We start from the raw sequence: 21525 nt of genomic DNA on the forward strand, positions 1-21525 counted from the left end.
GTGAAGCGGGAGTGATCAAACAAAGTCTTTTGTTGTATCGCTCATGCGCTCCACACGATAAAGTACGCCTAATCATATATGTCGTTAGCAACATCCCGGTTTTTTAGGGAGTGAAGCAGTATACGTGCTAACAGTAAAGGGCAGCAACGCTGCGTGACGTTCTAGAATACGTAGCCCCCCCCCCCCCCCCCCCCCCCCCGTTAGAATTCGTGTTAGAAATTCAGCTTTTCACGATGTAATACTAAGCAACATCTCAGAACACTACGCAGAGCTTGTCTCTTGACAGGGATCGGTGATTGTCAAATATGGGAGTTACGAACGAAGTGAAGTAGTCACAGGCAGACAGCCTTTTTTGACTTGTTGTAAATTAAACCAGCGTGCTAATCAATAGCCGCGTTCAGCTATCCCTTACAAAATTTTTATAGAAAGTCTATAGACAGTCAATAGACGCCTATAGACTGTCTATAGACTTTCTATAAAAAAATTTGTAAGGGATAAGTCGCCTACAAACGCCAATGAAGGCTATAAGCTCCCGATACAACTAGTCCTATTGACGTGGCAAGTCACAACCCAAAGGTAGTTTTTCCTTTATTATGAAAGCATACAATACCCACTTTACGGCGGTTAACAGGCGGTTGAAGAGAGACAAAACTACTGAATTGACATTCGTGTGTTGCGCTTCGCTCCTAATAAGTTCACGTGGGGCTCACATAATACGTATAGATGCTAGGACATTTCACAAACCCCTCCGTGAAACCAGCGTTACCCATGTTTTTTCGTCATCTTGATTTAAAACGAGAACACGCTGTACCGGTAAGCGAGCGTTTGTCATTCATGCATATTAATTGGCAGCGCTGAAGTGCCTCTAAGCTCTATCGACGACTGGGCATTAGCTTTATAATGCTCGGCTCTTTAAAGTTGGGGCATTAGAGAAACAGTGTTCCAGTCATTGCGCGATAGGTAATCATGCAATCAAGCTCGAAGTAGAATAATAAATCATCATCGTCGGCACGGCGAATCAAAAGAAAGAACAAAGACGTTTCCACTCTGTCAATCGCTCCCTACCAACATGACCAAATTAATTAAAACAAATGATTCTTGCCGTTGACGTTAACGTTGCCCGACGAGCAACCTTGCCATGAAGGAGCAAAACTTTAGGGTTTCCGAAGGCACACTACGATGGTCACGGTCTATTCACGTTATCAGAAAATGAAAGTGTTCTTTTTTCCAAATTTTTTTTCATGTTGTTGTTAGCGGTGGTAGTCGTGCACTCGGGTAATTATTCTAAGGTAATACGCCACCCATTTCGGAAACGTGTCGGGACAAGACGCACCATACTGTCGTCAGGCAGGGTCATCCAACGACTCCGAGCACCGAGCTTAGCGATACGCCTACTCGGACAGAGCAACGCGTTGCCCCGCACCATCTCCGCGGGAATTGTTTTACGGACATCGCACGTCAAACGAGTCACGTCGCCAGCGTCGGCGATTTGCCAAGCTAGTACTTCCGGGAGCTGAAGAAAAGAAGCACAGTTGCTTTCTTCTTTTTTTTCACTTCGTACGACTGCAATCGCAGGAAAACAGCCTACACGCGCGCCAATTTCAGGTCTCGATGCGGATTGTTCCGATTGAGGAATATATTTTATGTTGTTTACGATATCGTCTTATCCGTGGTGTCGCAGCTGCATCATACTCAGATCAGTACATTGAGTAGCCTTTAAGTAGTGGTCCGACAAGTACGAGAATGCGTGGTTGGGAAGTGCTCGCAAAGAATTAATAAAAACAGACAACACGTTCGGCAGTGCAGCGTGCTGTGCTCGTTTCGCCTATTCTCATCCAGTCTTTTCATGCTGATTCCAGGTGTTTTCGTTCCGTACTAAAAACGGCAGTGTCAGACCGAATTGACAGGTGTTTTCATTTCCTCACGCGGTGGAGAAGAACCAAGTCGTGCCGATTGTCGCTTTTTTGTTTTTGCTTTCTTTACGAACATTTACTGATCGAAATGTAACATTAATTTTATGTATTATTATTACTATTATTGTTATTACTATTATTATTATATCTAATACAACTACTCCTTTCAACAATGAACGAGAAACCGAGCGAGCGAGCGAGCGAACGAGCGAACGAACGAACGAACGAACGAACGAACGAACGAACGAACGAACGAACGAACGAACGAACGAACGAGCGCACGCACGCACGCACGCACGCACGCACGCACGCACGCTTCGAAAGACCACATCCTTGAACCTGTTTCAATATTACCCGCATGGACACACCTTTTTCAGAATTTTCCAGAATTTTTCAGAACTTGTCAGAATTTTTCAGAATTTTTTTTAGAATTTTTTTTAGAATTTTTTTAGAATTTTTTTTAGAATTTTTTTTAGAATTTTTTTAGAATTTTTTTTAGAATTTTTTTTTAGAATTTTTTTTTTCGGAATTTGTTAGTCGTCGCTAATAAATATAAATCGAGGAGGCTTTAAACAATCACCTTGTCAGTGCCCTTAGCGTGCGTATGTTGCGCACCGCTGCGGATTAAATAGAAATTGCTTTTTAAGCGAGCGATAAAGCACCGTGACATAGAGGAAATAGGTACCAAAACAATCTTTTCTCAACATACAACGCAATAAAAGTTCTGCGTAAAATTCATTTCCGGCTATAACTAATTCTTTGCAAACTGTTCCCTCCCAATATGAAAAATTATGAAAGGCTCTAAGAAAAACTTCTACAACAATAATAAACGGAGCATTCACTTTTATACACTTTATATCGGTACCGCCAATTGCCGCCACTTAAAGCTACATTTGCACAATTCTTGCACATGCCTTTTCCGTTAGACAAACAGAAACACACAATCATAAAGCACATCTGGTTTATGCTGAAGGCTACTGCATTTAGGCCGGAATCGCCCTATTTGAAAAAAAAATGCCCATCTATAACCGGTACATAACTAGGGCGAAATAAGGAGCGCACATAGTTTCGCATTTCTCTTTACGCAGCGTTTACCACACTGTAAAATTTCGCACTGAGTGACCTTACTTGTCGTTGAGAATAAGTGCCAGCGCGCTTTTCCTAATTCCGTTATGCCCGCTCAACTACCCTTCTTCAGCGAACGCTTAGTATTGTGACTAGACGACTCGGTACAGGAAAACAGGCCCACGATATTGCGAGGGAGGGAACGCTTTTCCGCACACGTCGTACGCGCGCGTGTACGTCGAAATTATCTGGCTGCATCAAATGAGCCCAACGATATGCAAATCCGGCCAACAAAGTTCGACTTCCGTTACCTCGTTCCCTTCTTCTTTTTTTTCTTTCACGTTAGATTTTATGTCGGTTTATACAGGAAATCCTATTCGGCACCGGTGTTATTACGTTAGGCTCATTTGATTACATTTACCGAGCGCCATGAGGCCGTTCCGAGGAAAACAGTAGCGACGCACTCAGCGTGCTTCTCGTTAACCATAACACGCGCCTTCAACAAGGGTTCATCAGGTGAAACGTGATGGGCGCCGCCCCTGGCTCTAACTGCGAGTATTGCGCTTCTGCCGGGCTCGTGCGTTGTTAGCTATTTTGAACGGCGTCGTTCTGCCTATTACGACGCAACGCCTCGTTCTGCGAGAAACGCCTTCTTTCTGCGGTCGTGGCGGGGCGACTGAAGCGGAGCCGGCGCACCTCTTTCCCAACTTTCACGCGGTTCCTGCCCAAAGCGGCCGTAATTCGGACCACGTAAGGCCCAAAATCGGCCGGCAACCACAGTGCGCACGGGCAGTAACTGCGAACAAAGCTACTTTGGCTTGGCGGTAGCCGGGTTCGTTAGGCAGGCGCGTGTTTTTTTCGGCAAACGAGCAGCACCCGGTTAAGAAGTGTGTTGATTCCGTATGTACTCCGCAGGCACCTCGTTACGATAACATCAGCAGCACACGCTGGTGAGGCTATGCGGGCTGTGTTACACATACGCACGCGCGCATACACACAGACACGCACACGCACATGGACACGCTCAGAAACACAATTCCATCCAAGTGGATCTGGGAATGAATTCTGGGGATGGCACCGGTCTCGAGATATACGGCGTGAAGTGTGCGCGGTAAAGATCCAATTTTGTTGCATTTACTATTTTCAAGCAGGAGCAGTTTTATACATTGAAGCACAAAAGTGTGTTTGGCGCCGATACATTTCGTCGGACAGTTTGATAATTATTGTCTCGAAACTGGTGTAGTCCACAGAACTCGTTCTAGACGAATACACCTTGTGAACTCACCGGCTACAGTTCGTAAATTGAAATGTTTCTTTATGTAATAACTTAAAAGATAATTAGTGTAATTATGGTAAATTTTCAATTAAGCATTTTGATTTGCCGTAGAGGTTTTGGCTGTCTAATCAGAATTACGCTATCTGCCACAGTGAATTTTTATGAATTTGGTGCAGCTAAAAAAAAAAAAAAAAAAAGACATGCTGTTTATGGAGCCAGCCGGCAACGAAGCCATTCAGCCGGAGTGTTTCCCGGGCTATATATATCTATATATCCATGCCTCGCAGCGCGCTCGTTCGCGCTAGCACGCCCGTGAGGCTGCCGCGACGGGCTGCCAATAAAAAGCACGAAAATAAAAGCAATGGAAGACAAGTTGGTCTAAACCAACGCATTAGATAGCGGAATACCACAGTTCGTTTGTTTCTAAGGATTAACACTGTCTTCATTCAATTCTGAGCCTACGCAAAGAACACTTTCGCACAACTGTGATCAAAAACGTCGAACTACTTCTAAGGGTGGACGCAGCCACTCTCAAATCCTGGCAGTCCAGAGGGCTCGCGAGAGGGCCGTCAGGTTTCACTTGATGGTCCCCGAGTGGGCCTAGCCAGGTGACGTTGAGTTACTCGCGTCGATTGAGGACCAAATAAAGTTGTTTCACTCACTCACTCACTCACTCACTCACTCACTCACTCACTCACTCACTCACTCACTCACTCACTCACTCACTCACTCACTCACTCGCTCACTCGCTCTAGCCTCCACAATGTTGCACCTGTCGTCTGAAACGGAGTATAGAAATCCGCAGGTACCAAGGGCAGAGTGAGCGCAAGCTGCGTCTCTAGAGCTTTCGCTGAGCAACCCAAGTGGAGCGGGACAGCATTCGAGCAGACCTTTGCACTATCGTCACATACAAATGCGAACTCTAATTTAGAACCAGCATGTCCGGTCCTTGATTGAAAGCAACTAACCTAAAAGCACACATTCATGTCCTGATTGCTTATGCGGAATTGTTTCAGAACACAAATAATTTAGTTCGATTCAAGCAGAAGCCATGTATGAAAAATATCCACACCGTGGGTGATGATGATGATGATGATGACGAAAGGACCTCTCATGAAAACGGCAAGTGTCAGAGGACCTTATCTCCCCTGCCTTAGATGGCAGCTAGGGGCCCTTAGGTCATAGCGGCATCGATCTTCGCCTTGCCTGATGACTTGTAGTTGGACCTCGCTGTCTCAGCTGAGCAGCGCGATCTTTGCCTGCTCCGCGTTCGTGTATGTGTTGTTTGGCCCCTACACTACGTTGAGGCAAGCCCAGATTGTGTGCCTGAGGTCCACCAGCTGATTACAGTCTTTGCATCTATCTGAACAGAGTTCTGGGTAACAATTATTATAAGCGATCCTGGCTTGGGAAGGCGTTTGTCGGTAGTAGGCCCCCATTTTGTCGCCTATTATTTAGTTAATGAGGAGTGTGGTGGCAATACTGCTTTTCTAATCTGGTAGTGTTTGGCGATATTATTATACTTGACCATGCCGTTTTTCTCCACACTCAGGCCCCGCGTTGTTCCTGCCCTGCGCGCCTCGCTAAGTCTCGAGCTAGGGTGAGTGTGGTTTCGTGCCCCGGGAGGGAGGAGTGGGCGGGCCTCTACAAGACATGAATGTCACGCTGACCGTGAAAGTTAGCCAGGATCCCTAGCGCCTCTTTCGAGGCTCTTCCCTCAGCGAAGTCATGAAGCGCGGTTTTAGAGTCACTGTTTTACTACGTTGGCCGTTTTGGAGGCGAGCGCCTGCGTTATGGCCGCTTCCTCCCTGATTTCCGAATGTCCTGTTTTAATGGTGCCGCTGGCAATGTGCGGCCTGCTTGATTTGAGGGGACCACTGCCATATTTCGACCGTCTGCACATTCCGCCGCGCCCACATAGACCACGTCCGCGTCGTTTTCAAACTTCTTGTGCAGTACTTTTGCTTCTGCATTCCTGCGCTCTTGATGATGTTCAGGGTGCATGTTTCTGGGTAACGGGGGTATGACGATGGGCGCTCTCTGGTTTCTCTTCAGATGTCGTATTTATCCCCGCTTTGCCCAGCGTACGGGATACCGAGCTTGTGCAGGATGTGTTTTCCCGTGTTGCTTCGCGTGACTATTTCGTATTCTGTAATTGTAGAAGCCTCGATGAGTTCGTCAAGCGTGCTGTGCATTCCTAACGCTTCGAACTTTTCGGTAGCGGTAGAGATGGGTAGGCCCGAGGCTTGTTTATATGGCTTTCTGATGATGCAGTCTATCTTTTGTTCTTCCGCCACTTATAGCTTGAGGTATGTGGTCAAAGACATTATGCGGCTAACGACGAAGGCTTGGATAAGCCGCACTAGGTCGTGTTCTTTCATGCAGTAGTTCTTGTTGGCAATTCTTGTTCTTGTTTGCTGGGTGCTGCTATCCACTATTCTTATTGCTTCTCCATTATGTCCGTTCTCAGATATTCCGCGTCCCAGTACTCTTAGGTGTTGCACCTGGGGCATTGGGCGGCCCCCTGTCGAGATTGTGATGTTGGATGGTTCTTGATTGGGCTTGCGTCCTCTGCTTGTGGGTGTGTATCGAAACAGCGGCGACAAATTAAAGCGAAGCTTTCTTGCCGAGTTACAGGCACGCTTTTGTACGTATCTGGCCTCTGCCGCCGAATGTCGCGGAAGCATGCGTCGACATGCGACATAGAACAACTTTTCTCGCGGGTAAGCCAGCGGGCTGAGAACCTTGGCGCGTTTCGATCCGCAGCTGCACTAGAAGAAACCGACGCATCAGAAACACGGAGAGTGCCACACGACATTATGGATCACCGCTGAAAATTTAAACAAATAATATATAACGTACTGCATGTAAATATGTCTATGGAATATCCGGCCGGTCTGTGATTCACTGCAATTAAAATCATGTGTTTGCATGACATGTTGCTCTTTAATACTCATATGGATACTTCGAAAACAACACCTCGTAAGCGCGCGCGCGCTTACGTGCGCACGCACGCACGCACGCACGCACGCACGCACGCACGCACGCACGCACACACGCACACGCACACGCACGCACACGCACACGCACACGCACGCACACACGCACGCACACACGCACGCACGCACACACGCACGCACGCACACACGCACACACGCACACACGCACACACGCACACACGCACACACGCACACACACACACAGACACACACACGCACACAGACACACGCACGCACACACACACGCACACACGCACACGCACACACACACACGCACACACACACGCACACACACACACACACGCACACGCACAGTTTATGACTCAGTCGCACCAAGAATGCTTCGCTTTACGTATATCAGGATGGAGTATGGCTATCTTTTACTGACTGCTTTGCAAAAATGAACAGATAACAGGTACCCGACAAAGGAGGGGGCTACTGGGGCTAACATGTTTCGCATTAATAACTTGCAGTACATAACATAAGAAGACAGCAAATGGTGATTTAGCACTGTTGCTGGTGGCAGCGCGGTATTGACAACTACACCGTAAGTGCTTTTTTTCATTTCATCAACGACAAAAGCACAAGGTTGTTCTGCAAAACTTCCAAAGCTGCTGCTTGATTGTTTCAGTGTAAAAAGATGCGAATAGACTTCGTCTGACAACATGGTCCGAATATTATTTTAAACTGTTGACTGCAATACTGAGAAGTAGGTTTAATTTCTAATAAGTGGGGCAGGGTGGCGATACTGGTTCTTCAGAAATGTAGGGGTGACAAAAGGTTTGACCGAACACTAACAGACGTAACAAGGTTAAGCGTGGCATTTGAACTGCTCCGACGCGACACGTTGGCGCGACGCAGCACAGAAGGCAATCACTGTTTGGTAGAATAAGCACTGCCCTGGCAGCTAGCAGGTGCCAGATAACGCTATGTTTATTAGGAGCGTCACTACTGGTGATGCAAGCGTCGGATCGTTATGGTGCATTGCATGTGATCGACAAAAAACCATTGGTAATTCTCCAAGCCCCATCGGAAGGATTAAATAGGGTGTGCCAGCTGTCGTTAGCCAAGCTGTACAACGAAAAAAAATATTAATAAAATATGTGGTGCAAGATACAATCTTAGGACCAGCAGTGTTCGGTTGTCAGAACGATAATGACCAAACACCGCAGCTCTAATAATTATACCTTGAACCATGTTACTTAAATCATTATTGTTTCATTGAACAACTTCGCCAACGATACCTGGTACACACGTTATATATTTATTTCGATGTTTACTGTCCCTGCCGTTAAGACCAATGCATGCATCATGATTTCGTACATACACAGCTTCTTGTAGGAAATCGAATGTGCAAACAGCGCTTGCGTTGAGCCTCCCTCTAGTATGTGTGTGCACAACAGTCAAACCCACAGCAGAAGCCAGAGGGCTCCCCTGGTTACAGCCAAGCCGATGGAGCCGTTCGTCACGGTGCATTCATCACTTTTGCAGCGAACGTCCCTGCATACCTTCTGACCACCCATGTGAGGGCTCCGCATGCGCAGTCGATACCGGGACAGCACGTCGGCCGCGGCACCGACGGCGCAAATACCGAGTGTTTGTGCACTCGCTGTATGACAATGAAAACTGAAAAATAAGAACCTAAATTTCGTGCTATTTTAAGCGTATTAATTTTCCACCCGGTACAGTTCTAACGTGTCGTTAATCTAAATTTTAGTTTTCCAGCTTCTATAGCTTTATTCATCGTCTCGACTTGTCCTGAGCCAGCTGTACCAGCGTCGCCCTTCTGTGCGTGCTACTCACTGCGGGTATTTTCTTTCTGAAGTAAGCAGCAATGTTGACGGTGCGATGTTCAGGGCGCGTTTTTCTACTTTCGCTTATTCCTCGGCGCTATATGTTAAGCGCGCCAAAGGATTTGTACTCCTACAGACACATCTTGCATGCCTTCGCCACATGATCACAACCGTGACTTCTGCATGTTTATTTTGCGCATTTTCATATTGCAATATTCGTTGCGCATAAATTTGAACAGGGTTTGAGATTTCACGGTGCCCAAGTTTAATTGCATGCATCACCATTAGTATCAATGCATTTGTTAACCGCTTCACTTCATACAGAGTCCAGCAAATGCATTGCTTTTGCATTATTTTGTACTTACTTATTCGGTTGGCATTACTGGATTGTTGCGATGCTTTAGTCGATAAGTGACGACAACGATCACGTAACTAGACCTCTAGCACCACAACATGGACCACACAACGACACTGAAGAACAAAAAATGCAGCATTATCGTAAAGGATACAACACCAGTTTGTACATGAATACCTATGCGAGGTTCAGCCTTCTTTTATATGGCAGGGCAAAAGTGAAGGAAAGCATAACATAAATATATGAGCAATAAAGAAACAAGAAATAAATAGGAATCATAACTCTGAGAAAAAAAAACGCGAAACTCATGCTTTATGCGTTGAATTCGGGGGTTTTACATGCCAAAACCGCGATTTTATTATGAGACACGCCATAGTGGCAGACTCTGGTTTAATTTTGACCACCACGGTATCTTTGTGCGACCCCCAGTGCAAGCGACACGGGCGTTACTGCATTACTACAACGTTATTATACGGCCACGATTCCATCCCACCACCTCAAGCTTTTGCTTGGGCCCAACTCCATCGCGGCCTATTCAAACACATATAAAATGCAAAAATGCTTTTCTTAAATAACCACCTGGACCTATTTTAATGAAGTTTGTTGCATTCGAGAGAGAAAGCTAAATTATAGCGACCGATTGAAGCGGAATTTCGATTTAGGGTCTGAATTTTCTGAAAAAGATGTTAAAAAATTCGAAAATTTGCAAAAGATAGAAGCACGTAGTTTAAAACTTAATAGCTCTGCATCAAGAACAGATATCGTAGTTCCGTAAGCAGCACCCATTAGATCATTGAGGTGGGCAAATTCGATACGTCATTTTATATCTTACGTGAATTGGTTACATTGTTTACAAGGGTTCTGCAAAAGCTGTATTTTCATATTACTGATCTTCCTGAGCTTCATGTGTAACGTATCCATTTTGTCTACTTTGGATGTACTGTTACATACAATTCACAGAATTGTCACATCATTTTTCATTGCTGAGTTACAAAGTTGCAAACTTCATGGTTTCGTTTATGAAACGTTTTGATCGTTGCCTTTTTTTAAAGAAACATTAACGGCCTAAATAAAAAATTTGAAACCAACAGTCACTAGATTTTAAGTTCTTCCTTGAAATGCAACGAACCTCGCTAAATTTGGTGCAGTGGTAGCCGAGAAAGACGAATTCTCCTTTTACATATATTTAGATAAGAGCACCCGAGCTCAAGCTTCCTCTTAAGAACATGATGCGGTTTTATAAAAATGTATTATGCACTGCTCAGACGGCAAAACTAAAGTAGACACTAACTGGAAAAACTTATATTCCACTTCACTTTTATTCAGTTCTTATTCGTGGCCGGAGAAGATGACCACAATTACTGATCTACACGTTAAACTAAAAAAAAGCAGGGTGTTTTATTGAAAAGTAGGAGTTATAATACTTGCGATAGAGTGGAGAGTGTATGCGTTCCGGACTTGTGTAATTACCCCTCTTTCTGCCTAATGAGAAAATAAGTGCCCAATTTAGCCCACAATGGAGCCAAGTGGCAACCGCCCCATCTAAATCAATTCATCGGAGGACGCATCGGCGCGGGCGTGACAACTCTGAACGAAACTTTACCGTGATTGAATCTAATAAGCGTATTCTTATGAGACGTGGCTTCTCTTGATATTTAGGGTGACGTGTACGGCCTTTTCTGCAGGTCGTCGCCATCGCCTGGAGCACTTGTATTTCTGCACTTATGTCCTTGCAGGAATGTCCGGCGAAAACGAACAGCGTAGTGAGAATTGCGCAATGAACCTATGAAATAAAAATTCTTATGAAAGTCATCTTGCAAATGCAAGCGTACCCTTTTAGATAACGGCACATACATTGCCGGGGCTCATCCGGAAGATTGGTTTTCGTATGCCGTTTTTCGTGTTTTTTGTTGTTAGGCCGATACTCTGTTTGGGGCATGATTAAATGAAAAGCAGCGCGCTAACTTCTCTTAACGGTTAATTTCTTAAGATTGTCTTGAAAGCAATGCGCAATAAACTAATAAAGGTTAGGTAAGTGCAATTTGTAACGAGAGCTGAAACTCAAGGTGATTGCGTATTGATATTTAAGGGAAGAGAGTCCAAAAATGTAATTCAGAACGAGCAAGAAGGCGCTACCAGTACGTCGAAGTCCAAACTCTAGCTCTACCAAAGACTTTGATTCTCTGTAATAAATATAAACAAAATTATGATACCCGTGGCAGACGCCATCTGCAATAACACGCCAATCGGCAGTTGTTGAACTGCACAAATGGAGTGACATTGGAGCGCAAAAGAGTGACATTGCATAGCAGTTGAAAATGTTTTAGTCTGCCTCTCAAAACGCGACACAATACCCTCTGCATTTGCGTAGCTTTCGCGCAGACTTCATGCGCTGATTACATTCACCACACTGATAGTAGAGGCAGCGTAGAATGTGTAAGCAAAGCAATAGAACATGTGACATATGTCCGCCATTGCTACGACGAAGAGCGTTAGTAAAACAGCTCTTGCATCTCAAAATTAATCCGGTAATCCCCCCGCTACGGCCTGCCTCACAATCAAATCGTGGTTTCGGCGCGTAAAACCCCATAATTCAATTCAATCAGCGGTGTCTCCCCTGACGCGCTATGACTAATCCCGGCGAACAGAACGTGTTATTTTGGGGCCGTGGCTAAACTATCTGCAAATATTCTTGTATTCTTGTAGTTTTCTTGCCCATGAATGGACCGGGCGCGACTACTCGAGGTCACAAGCTTCCTATATCAGATGCCCGCATCATGATCATTTGATTCAATGACATGGATATCTTTTTTTCCCTGCTTACACATCAGACCCATGGCAAAGTGATTGCAGGTAAGTCTCTGCAGGTTTAAACCTAAGTCTCAGTGAGGTGCCCTATCTGCGTTTGTTGAACCCTATTGAGTTCACGAGCCTGTGGATGTGGTAAAGATGTTACCGCAGTTCACCAATTCTAGCCCGTAAATTATGTGATTAAAAACAAACAAATGTGATTTGTACAGTGCCGAACAGGCGTACGTTATTTTTCCCGTTTCTGCCCACTAGCACATATTGAAAAACAAAGCTTCTGTTCCTACAGCGAGCCAACAGAAGACGCTAATTGTAATTTCATGATATGTAGGTCAGGCTCTCAATGAAGGAGATACTTTCAACTTTTGGTTGAAGATGAAAGTGCGGTTTAGGGTCTAATTACGTGTCTTTGTACCTGATTGAAGTGAGTCTGCGTTAAGCCCTAAGCTAAATGTGCATTCAGTAATGAAGGCAGAGTAAGTTTTGTTTACCTAGGTGAACTGTGTGATGGGTATCACGGTCGACGTCTGAATAAAATCAATAAATATGATTTTACCATAAGGCTCCTAAAGTATGTTAAAGCACTGGTGTACAATTGTGACACTGTATTGGACAAAAACAATAATTAAGTGACTAACGTACAGCCAGGTATCTATATACAAATACTTTCTTTGTGAGCTGCATACTATTCCTATTGCACTCAGCAATTGGACTGTCAAAGAATAATATACATGACCTAAAGAAAGCGAAAAAAAAGAACAAAACAAAAGAAAACTCGTATCGGTGCCTCACGAATTTTTGGAATATTGATGCGCCGCACGCGTGTAGTGCGTTAAGAAAGAAATAGGCGAACACCTTTTCAAAAACAAAAAGAGAAATGTTGGTACCAATTATCTGTTGCTTTGATAGGAGTGATAGATTTTCGACCTTGCCCCATTTTACTGCATCTTTCTTTTTTTCGTCCGTCAACTGTCTCGCGCGTGCGTCGACGCCATCGCTGCACAATTATCACGCACAGCAATTAGTGCATGCGCGATAAAAAAAAATCGTTTTCCTCGCGCAACACATGTCCGACGCACCTGCCCAACGAATGAAGTTTCATTTGTTTGTTTGGTTGTTTGGGGGCGTGTTCGTGCCGTTGGGAACGTCACGTACCGGACGCTGCGAGGATTCATTAGCAAACGGACAGGTGCGGAAACTCGGACAGGCTTAAGCAAAGAGCGAGTACTCCTCTCTGCAGTGGGATCCGCACGAGTGCGGCGTCTGACGAGTAACGCGCGCGTTCTACACAAATACCCGGCGCCATCCCATTCAAACGGACGTCGTCTGGGCACCTGTCGCCGCAGCTTACTTCGGTCCGACGGTTCTCGTATCGTGAAAGGACGCGTCCGATTTCTGTCGGCTCCTCCTTGACCATTGCCGCGTGCTAATTAGGTCAGCCAATTAGTCGGGGAGATAGGGAAGATGGCATTTTCTCCACGAGGAGGTCGAGCTTCCCTTTGCCGAAGAAAAGCTATCGAAAGAAAGGTGCCAGGCAATAGCGCGCCTAACGATCTTTTATTTCTTTTTTAACTTACAACGCAACTACCGCTTCTTTTGTCAGGATATGCATCATCAAGATGACTTGCTTTCATCAAAGTACACTGCCACACATGTAATAAACAAAAAAATAAAGCAGAAAGCTCACAGTTGTCTTGCGGCGTGCGTTACAGAAAAAAAAAAAGAACAAGTGTCAGAAAACCGTCAAGTACCGAAACCTACGAGGGTTGATCGCTGGACAATGAGCCGAGAGAAGCTGCTGGGACCGTGCCCGAAAACACTCAAGAACGTGTCTGCACTGACCTTAAAGGGTTTTAGAGGTCACTGACATTGCGGAGAGATACCAGAATAAGAAATACATCTTAGTTTTGGTCGGTAAAAACGGCACTGTTTGTATGAGCAATATATACGGGTTGATCATTTCAATGTTGTATTGAATTTTTAATATCCTCTGTTGCAGATAACATAATTCATGTCCTTGAGATGGACTATTCAGAGGCTGACATTACTTGTAAGGGAAACTTAAAGAAATTTTCGCATAATTACCCGTACTTTACTAATTAACTTCATAAACAATCGTTTTACGGCACCTCTTGCATTCTTCAAATAGTAGCCGGTGCGTTTGCAAAGCATGTCCATTTGGAGTGTATTTCCAGAATGGTACCAGTTTGGAGACGTTCGGCATCAAACTCGCTGTAAAAATGCACTGTTGCGCTTACTTCTTTAACAAAACGCTCCTTTATGCATTGAAGCACAAAAGTAACTGCAACCACCCATTCATTTCGTGCCACACTTCCGGGAATAATACCTCGCTGCTGATGTGTGTACGCCGTATGCCTTTTGGCTGATGTCACATTTTCTCTATCTATATTGCTCTCCTAGCGCTGCAACATTTAAATTTTCCCGTTTATATGTTTGTTTTTACATTTGGGATAAGTTACACACTTTACGCCACCAGTGTGAAATGCAGGAGCCGGCACCACATCTTGGGGCGAATATTTCCTCATTTGGTGTTGGTGATGAACTTTATTGAAAGGGGGAAGGGTAAAGAGGGACGATTCCTCATTTAAAGATGTCTATGGGAAGAAGATAAAACTTACCGCTCGTGCGTTCGTTTGTAACCTCCAATTACTTTGTTTCTCCCAGTTATACGCAGCACTACACAACTAACGAAAAGATTAAACTGATAAGTTTTCACGCATTCTTCAAATCAGGCACACATTCGCATATGTCAAACGCTGACAACATTGCCAGTACAACATCGGCGGCATTGTCGAGCATTGTGACGCAATGACATTGGCGTCGTACCATTATTTTCACGTTATTGACTAAGGCTACTGACAACCTTCATGGCATGAAACGGAAGCCTCTCCGCTTCTACTTATCATTTAGCATTCAATATTACCACACAATGGCGTTTCATCGTGAGGGTTAAGCTAATTAAGGCGATACGAGATAACAAGTGACGTTAGTGTCCACTGTCCCCCTGAGCACTCCTGATTGTGTTTGCGAGGGCAATAACCGACTATTTAACAAAGAGAAACTAACGAGCTTTCGACGTAATGCTTTCATCGTAAAGCGATCAATGAACATGTTGTAGATGGTAGTACGATACACCTAATTGTCTGATTACTGTGAAGAAACTCTGAATAGCGAAGACACCGTGCCGATAACAGCGCTTTAGCAATTATGCAAGATTGCTATTCCTCAGAAATCTGGAAATATTATTTCGTGTATTTCCAGGAAAGTATCGCATAAATAGATCTTATGCAAAATAATTGCATGTGTCTGGGTTGTTGTCTGCCTGTGTTCCACTGTGTAACAAACCTTACAGTAAACACCGCTAGCTTGTCTACATCATTCACTTTGCCCTTGTGAGACATTCATCAACATTCGTTCAGGGCGCGCATTTCTCATTATTGTACAAACACAAAGGCCTACAAGCATTGGCATTTACATATTGTGGGAAGTAATGCTGATTCAACTAGTGCATGAAACAGCATTTGCAAATTTGTGGATTTAAAAAAAAGAAGTCAGCAGACTTCAGTGATCTCTGAGGCAACGGACTCATTTATTGCGACAGCAGCGTTATCTCACAGCCCAGGTCAGCATCTCACTTTTTGCACAAATTGACCGAAAGGCACAACTTTGGCGGCACCGTAAAAAACGACACAGGAGATGCGCTAACGTGTCTTTTGCTGACCCGTCTGAAGTGTGTGCTTTGGGTAATCTATGCAATAATTTACCAACTATCCAAGCAAGATTTCTATTTAGAATGATAATTGTTGTGAGCACAAAAGATGGCCGCCCATAACCACTTATTTTTGTTGTCTTGAATAATTTTGCACGCGTACCTTCAGTGTGGGGATTCGAAATGAATCAGGTCGTTAAGAGAAAAGAACAGGAAGTAGAGCAATAATGAAACGAAAATTGCAACAATAAGGATAATAAGTATAGTTTGACTCGTTCTGAATATGCCAGATGGAAAATTCAGATAGACTCGGGGGCCAAAAATTTATTACAACGGATGTCAAGAGCGAAATGACGCAGTGGTGCCTACGATGTTTGAGCTATTTCCTTTTATTTGCACATTTGCAGTGCTACTGTATAGGGCGCTTTTCATCTATGAATAGTGTGAGGTATACTGAGTAAACTACGTGGTGTTGTCATTGCGACGTTGCTGTTGGAAACGACGTCGATACTCTCGACGTTGTTTTCCATCAACACCGATCTTGGCCCATCGTCTATTGTGAGTATGGGGCATGTTCGAGGCTAATCATCAGCTTCGTCATGTGCACCTCCTTCGCGCCGCTGACGCCGTTATCACGAGCATTACAATGATGAGCTTGCATGCAAGCGTACCGCCATTTTATCAAGAACAATATCTATGTCAAAAAGATAACTGTAATTCAAGTCTAGTAGAGTATTGATTATGGCCTCCGAAATACGGGAAGATATGCCATTGAACTCAGAATCTGCGTGCAGGCCATACACCTTTCCACGGATAGCCAAGCGCTGTTGTGGCGCGGTAGCTCAGTACTTTTTTTAAAAGACAAACTCAATATAGTATATGGCGGGATGTCAGTATCATTTCTAAGCACTCGTTGGAGAATACAATAGTGGCGGTCCTCCCTATGACGTTTTTAGAGTACTGTGTCTTACAGCCTCTTGAGTTCTCGAATGTGTGATCGCCATGCCGAAAGTCCGCGATCTACAAGATCCAAATGTGCACGCAGCGTGAGAACCTACGCCTGAGTGGATTCACTTGTTGGGCGCATGTGTGTGTTTTCCCGAGTTTCGAGCGTGTAGCGATGTTCGCTGTGTAATATTACACCTTTGATTTTGTTTTCTATGTAACGAAGAAAAAGAACGTGGCGCGATAGCTCAGTTTGTAACGCACTCGAATCCCAAATGCATGATGCTTCGCTGGCATGGACTCAGAACCCAGTGGAGGAGGTTATAGGGAATAACTATTTTTTCATCACGTTGTGGCGATCACGATGCTCGGGATGAGGAGGCCACGTGACGACGAAACAAAATCACCGTTGTGTGCCGTCGTCAACATAACAGAATGGGCAGACGGACGGACGGATGGAGAAGGCAAACTCTGCTTGGCGCTCTTGCTGTCCCAGTGAAACAACGAAAACAGACAGTCAAAGCTCGGTCATAGCTGTTTCTCGCAATATAAAGAGTGTATTGAATTCGGACGTAGAAAAACGAAGGTTGTTGTTTAGGGTCAGCCGCGGTTTGCAGCGCATCGATTTTTCGCCGTAGCAGATCGATCAAATTGTCTTGCTGTTTGTGGACTGATCGTTTGCTTCTCACTGCTTTGAAACACGCAGATAGATTATTAGGGGCGTTTTCCTTGGGCACACTTGTTATTTGTTGTACTGAGCACTTAGCTCAAAGAGGCATAAGTTTGAAATGTTGACAGCAGAAGATGGCAGGTACCCTGAATTGGCGTTCTTTTATCTGACGTTGTTTATTACAAGTTCCAATAAAAATATCAGCCGACTTTGTATATGCTCAGACGGGACTGTCAGCCTATATTATATTGATTTACTATATTGAAGACATTACTCTATGCTCGAATATCTAGTTTATACCGACTTCTTGCAACATAATACTTACTGCTTCGATTACAGTTTATTATCCTCTCTGTTTAAATAGTAGCTAAATTACTGTGCGGTACAAGTAGGGCTCATTATGTGCAAAAAGAGGATATGGACACGAACAATAAAGACACCACATCGCGACTTTAAATAAAAATAAATATATGATAAAACTTTGTTTTCATTCCGAGCAAAAATGTTCCAAGCCCCTTGATGCTTTAAAATGACCTCGACCTCGATGTTACCGCGTCATCCCGAGCATCGTCACCGCCACAGCGTGAGTAAAAAATAAATGTTTTCCAAAACCGCTTCCGTTAGGTTTCGAGGGCATGCCAATGAAGCATTGAATTTGGCCTTCCTTTAGATACACCACTGTTCAACAATGAAGTTCCTGCTGAATGAAATACCCTATGCCAAATTCGCAGATTTCGTTACGCATTCAATGAATTTGCTTAATTCCTTTCCCACTTAAAGGCTTTGTTCACGAAGCTCAGATGCAAGAAGTAGCTTATTTATTATCAACACGAGCACTGTTGCCAACATTCTTGCAAGCACTCTGCTAAATGTGCACCAGCAAATTACTCAAATTTTGCATTTATGAAAGCGGTTCACGTTTATCTAGCATTTGTGTATGCAATGAAACAAATTGTCATCCATTCGAATCTAACACACAGCTACAAATAAAACCCAATACGTGGTTCTCAGAAAGAAAGCTTCGAAGTTGAAAAGGTTCGTCCTGGTCCGTGATTTGAACCTTGGTGCAACGCCTAACCGGTATGGTTGCTCTACAATCTGAGCTAACAAGGAAACTAGCAGATGTCAGTGAATAAATCGTGAACTTAACCACAAGGTGGTAGTGACTTTTATTTTATTAATATATTAATAAAACATTAAATAAAAGGCAGGTCAAATTCTGCGTTTACCTAGAGATTGTAAGGTGACACATCCCGCAATGTTTCAAAGAACAAAGATGCGCGGCTTTTTCACCATGAAAACGCACTTAGATGGGGTTATTTCTGCAACTTTTCTAGTGTTTGCACTCGTGCGAGAGCTGGGTTATGGGGCACGCGCTTAGTAGTCTTAGCACGGCGGCGATAATTGCGTGCAGTATACGGTACAGCGAGCTTCGACCGCCGGCTCGCAGTTTATTTTTCTCTTTACAATAAAAATGAGATTCGGAAACTTCTCTCTGAAGAAACACGCTGAAGTTTAAGGTCGTTAATATGTCGCCAAATTCCACTGTCCTGCCGCAAAAAAAAAGGAAAAAATTTGCCATTTGCTAATGATGCACGCTCATTCATCGAACAGGTACATCCATTGGAGCCCAAGTTAGCACCCATTGTTCAGGAAACAAAAGAGAATTACCGAACGTCAGTGCTATCATAACAACCGCAAGAGGTCGGCCTAGAACGCTCTTTTTGTTTGAGTTATGCAATTGTAGTTCTATGGGACTACCGTCTTTTGTGTTTAATGCGTCTTGCGTGAAGAGTTTGATGACACATTACAAAAAGAGCATAACATGTAGCCAAGCCTAATCTAGACAACGAAGGCTAGAGCAAAGACCCACTAATTAGGTCTCCGAAAGGCCGACCGCAGCCTTAACCTTTGGCTGTCTGCCAGTCTTTAATGAAGTGTTCGCGACGCCGGCCTCGTGCGAAATAGACCCACTTCGAAAATCGATATCGTAATCAATCAGTGCGCAGAATAACGAACGCGTCTGAGAGAATACTATTCGGAAATGGGCTTGGAGGAATGGCCAAAGCACCTTATCGAGCAGATGGAAAAGAATAGAGCATCGATAATGCAGCACGGGATTACCTTGTTATTTCACATCTAGAAACGCGATAACCCAGGACTTTACCAAAGGAACAATATACCGCCATATAACGAAAACTATACCGAAAGGACCTACCAGAGATTTATTAAACAAGTGACCCGAAAGACACAACCCAAGCAAAAGCACACCAAACGAGCCCAATGGTACAGCCTTTCGAAATGACTTCGTTCATCGACATCAGGCATTTCGATGCCCGGGATTCATTACGGCAAAAGACGCCAAGTGAACTTACGATGTCTATTTTCAGGAGAGTGAGCGGAAAAAAAAGTGATAAATGTAGGAGCTCAGGAGCCACTGCATTGTTCTTATTAGAACTATAATGAGGGACTCTAAAGTAACTTTTCCAGGTTAATAAATTAGAAAAGCTCAATTAACACTTAGTAAAGAAAGTTTAAGGTTTTTACTTCCCACAATAAATCTCGACCTAACCTTCCACCAGTACACATAGCGTCTCACACAATATTAGCATCTAAAGAGTGTTAATTTTTAAGTATTCAGTTAGATTTCTTTCTAAAGTTAGTTTGCATCTCAGCTTCTTAAAAAATAAAATAGCTTGTCCTATCAAGGTGCTTTTAAACGCCGCACTACTTTCAAATGCACACTCTCCTGACATTGCATTGTGCATTTATTTATAGCCATTCGTATTATGGTATCAGTTCTTGGGGTCTTACATATAGCTGTCAAATTGCTCCATTGCAGCACATCCAAAATAACGCTGTTCCTGTCATCGCATCGGCTTCCTATAACGCTCATGTTACCCCCATCTTCACTGAGTTAAATCTCCTCCCAATAGATAAACTTATCTGGTACAATCACAATATCGTCGTTTACCGCGTACATGAAAATACACAAATCCATTTTGTTATTGGCAAAAATAGCCTTGCTGACCCTAACCTTATTAGGTTCTCTTTACAAAATAATCGTTTACTTCCAAAATCACGCACCAGCTATGGAAAACTAACTAATGGTTTTGCTAGTGTGAAAATGTTAAATAATTTACCGGCTCATGTGAAATCTTCACCTACCTTATCATCCTACCAGCATTCACTAAGAGATTATAATATTACCTTGTAAAGTGAATTTTTACTTCGATGCATTTCTTTATCTCGCTTATGTGCGTCTTTTTTACGTTATGATTAGCTGCCATAGTTATTATTACATTACCACTGTAGAAATTGTATGGGGTGTCCTTTGTTGGTTTCGTAGCCGCAATTGACGCTTTTTTATATAATATTATGTAACTAAGAACAAGAGGCCCCGTTGCAGTTTCTGACTGTGGAACCTCTGTTTGTATAACATCTGCTGTATATATGTACCCCTAAGTGAACAATAAACTTGAATAAAAATGTATAAGAGATCGTGGTTCTTGACACGTATACTTCCTAGCATTTACGCACAATAAATATTGAGAGCTGTTTACACATGTCCTATAAATGTATCAGCATAAACATTCACAGAACAATAAAGCAATCCGAACATGCGCTAAATAAGAGCACATCTTAGCAGCAAACTCCAAACGAGCACTAAAATAGCCGTAGAGATATCGTAAATATACGCAAAAAATATACACACACTTTTTTTTCAGTAGAGCATGACTTCATGATGACTACCATTGTAAGCTAGCTGTGCCTATCCTATTTACCCTTATTTTATGTTCCTATATCTAAGTTAGTTAAACTAGGCTTAGATGCGCAAAAGCGACTTCGACTATGCTGCGCCAACCACAGTTCCCCCATGTAGCCGGCTAAATGTTACTTTCCGTGACTTGAATGTCTTTAATGTTAAGTGCACTCATGTGGCAGCTTTACGTTCGAGTATACTGTACGGG

This window comes from Dermacentor andersoni, unplaced genomic scaffold (genome assembly GCF_023375885.2).
Source record: "Dermacentor andersoni unplaced genomic scaffold, qqDerAnde1_hic_scaffold ctg00000041.1, whole genome shotgun sequence".
NCBI lineage: Eukaryota > Metazoa > Arthropoda > Arachnida > Ixodida > Ixodidae > Dermacentor > Dermacentor andersoni.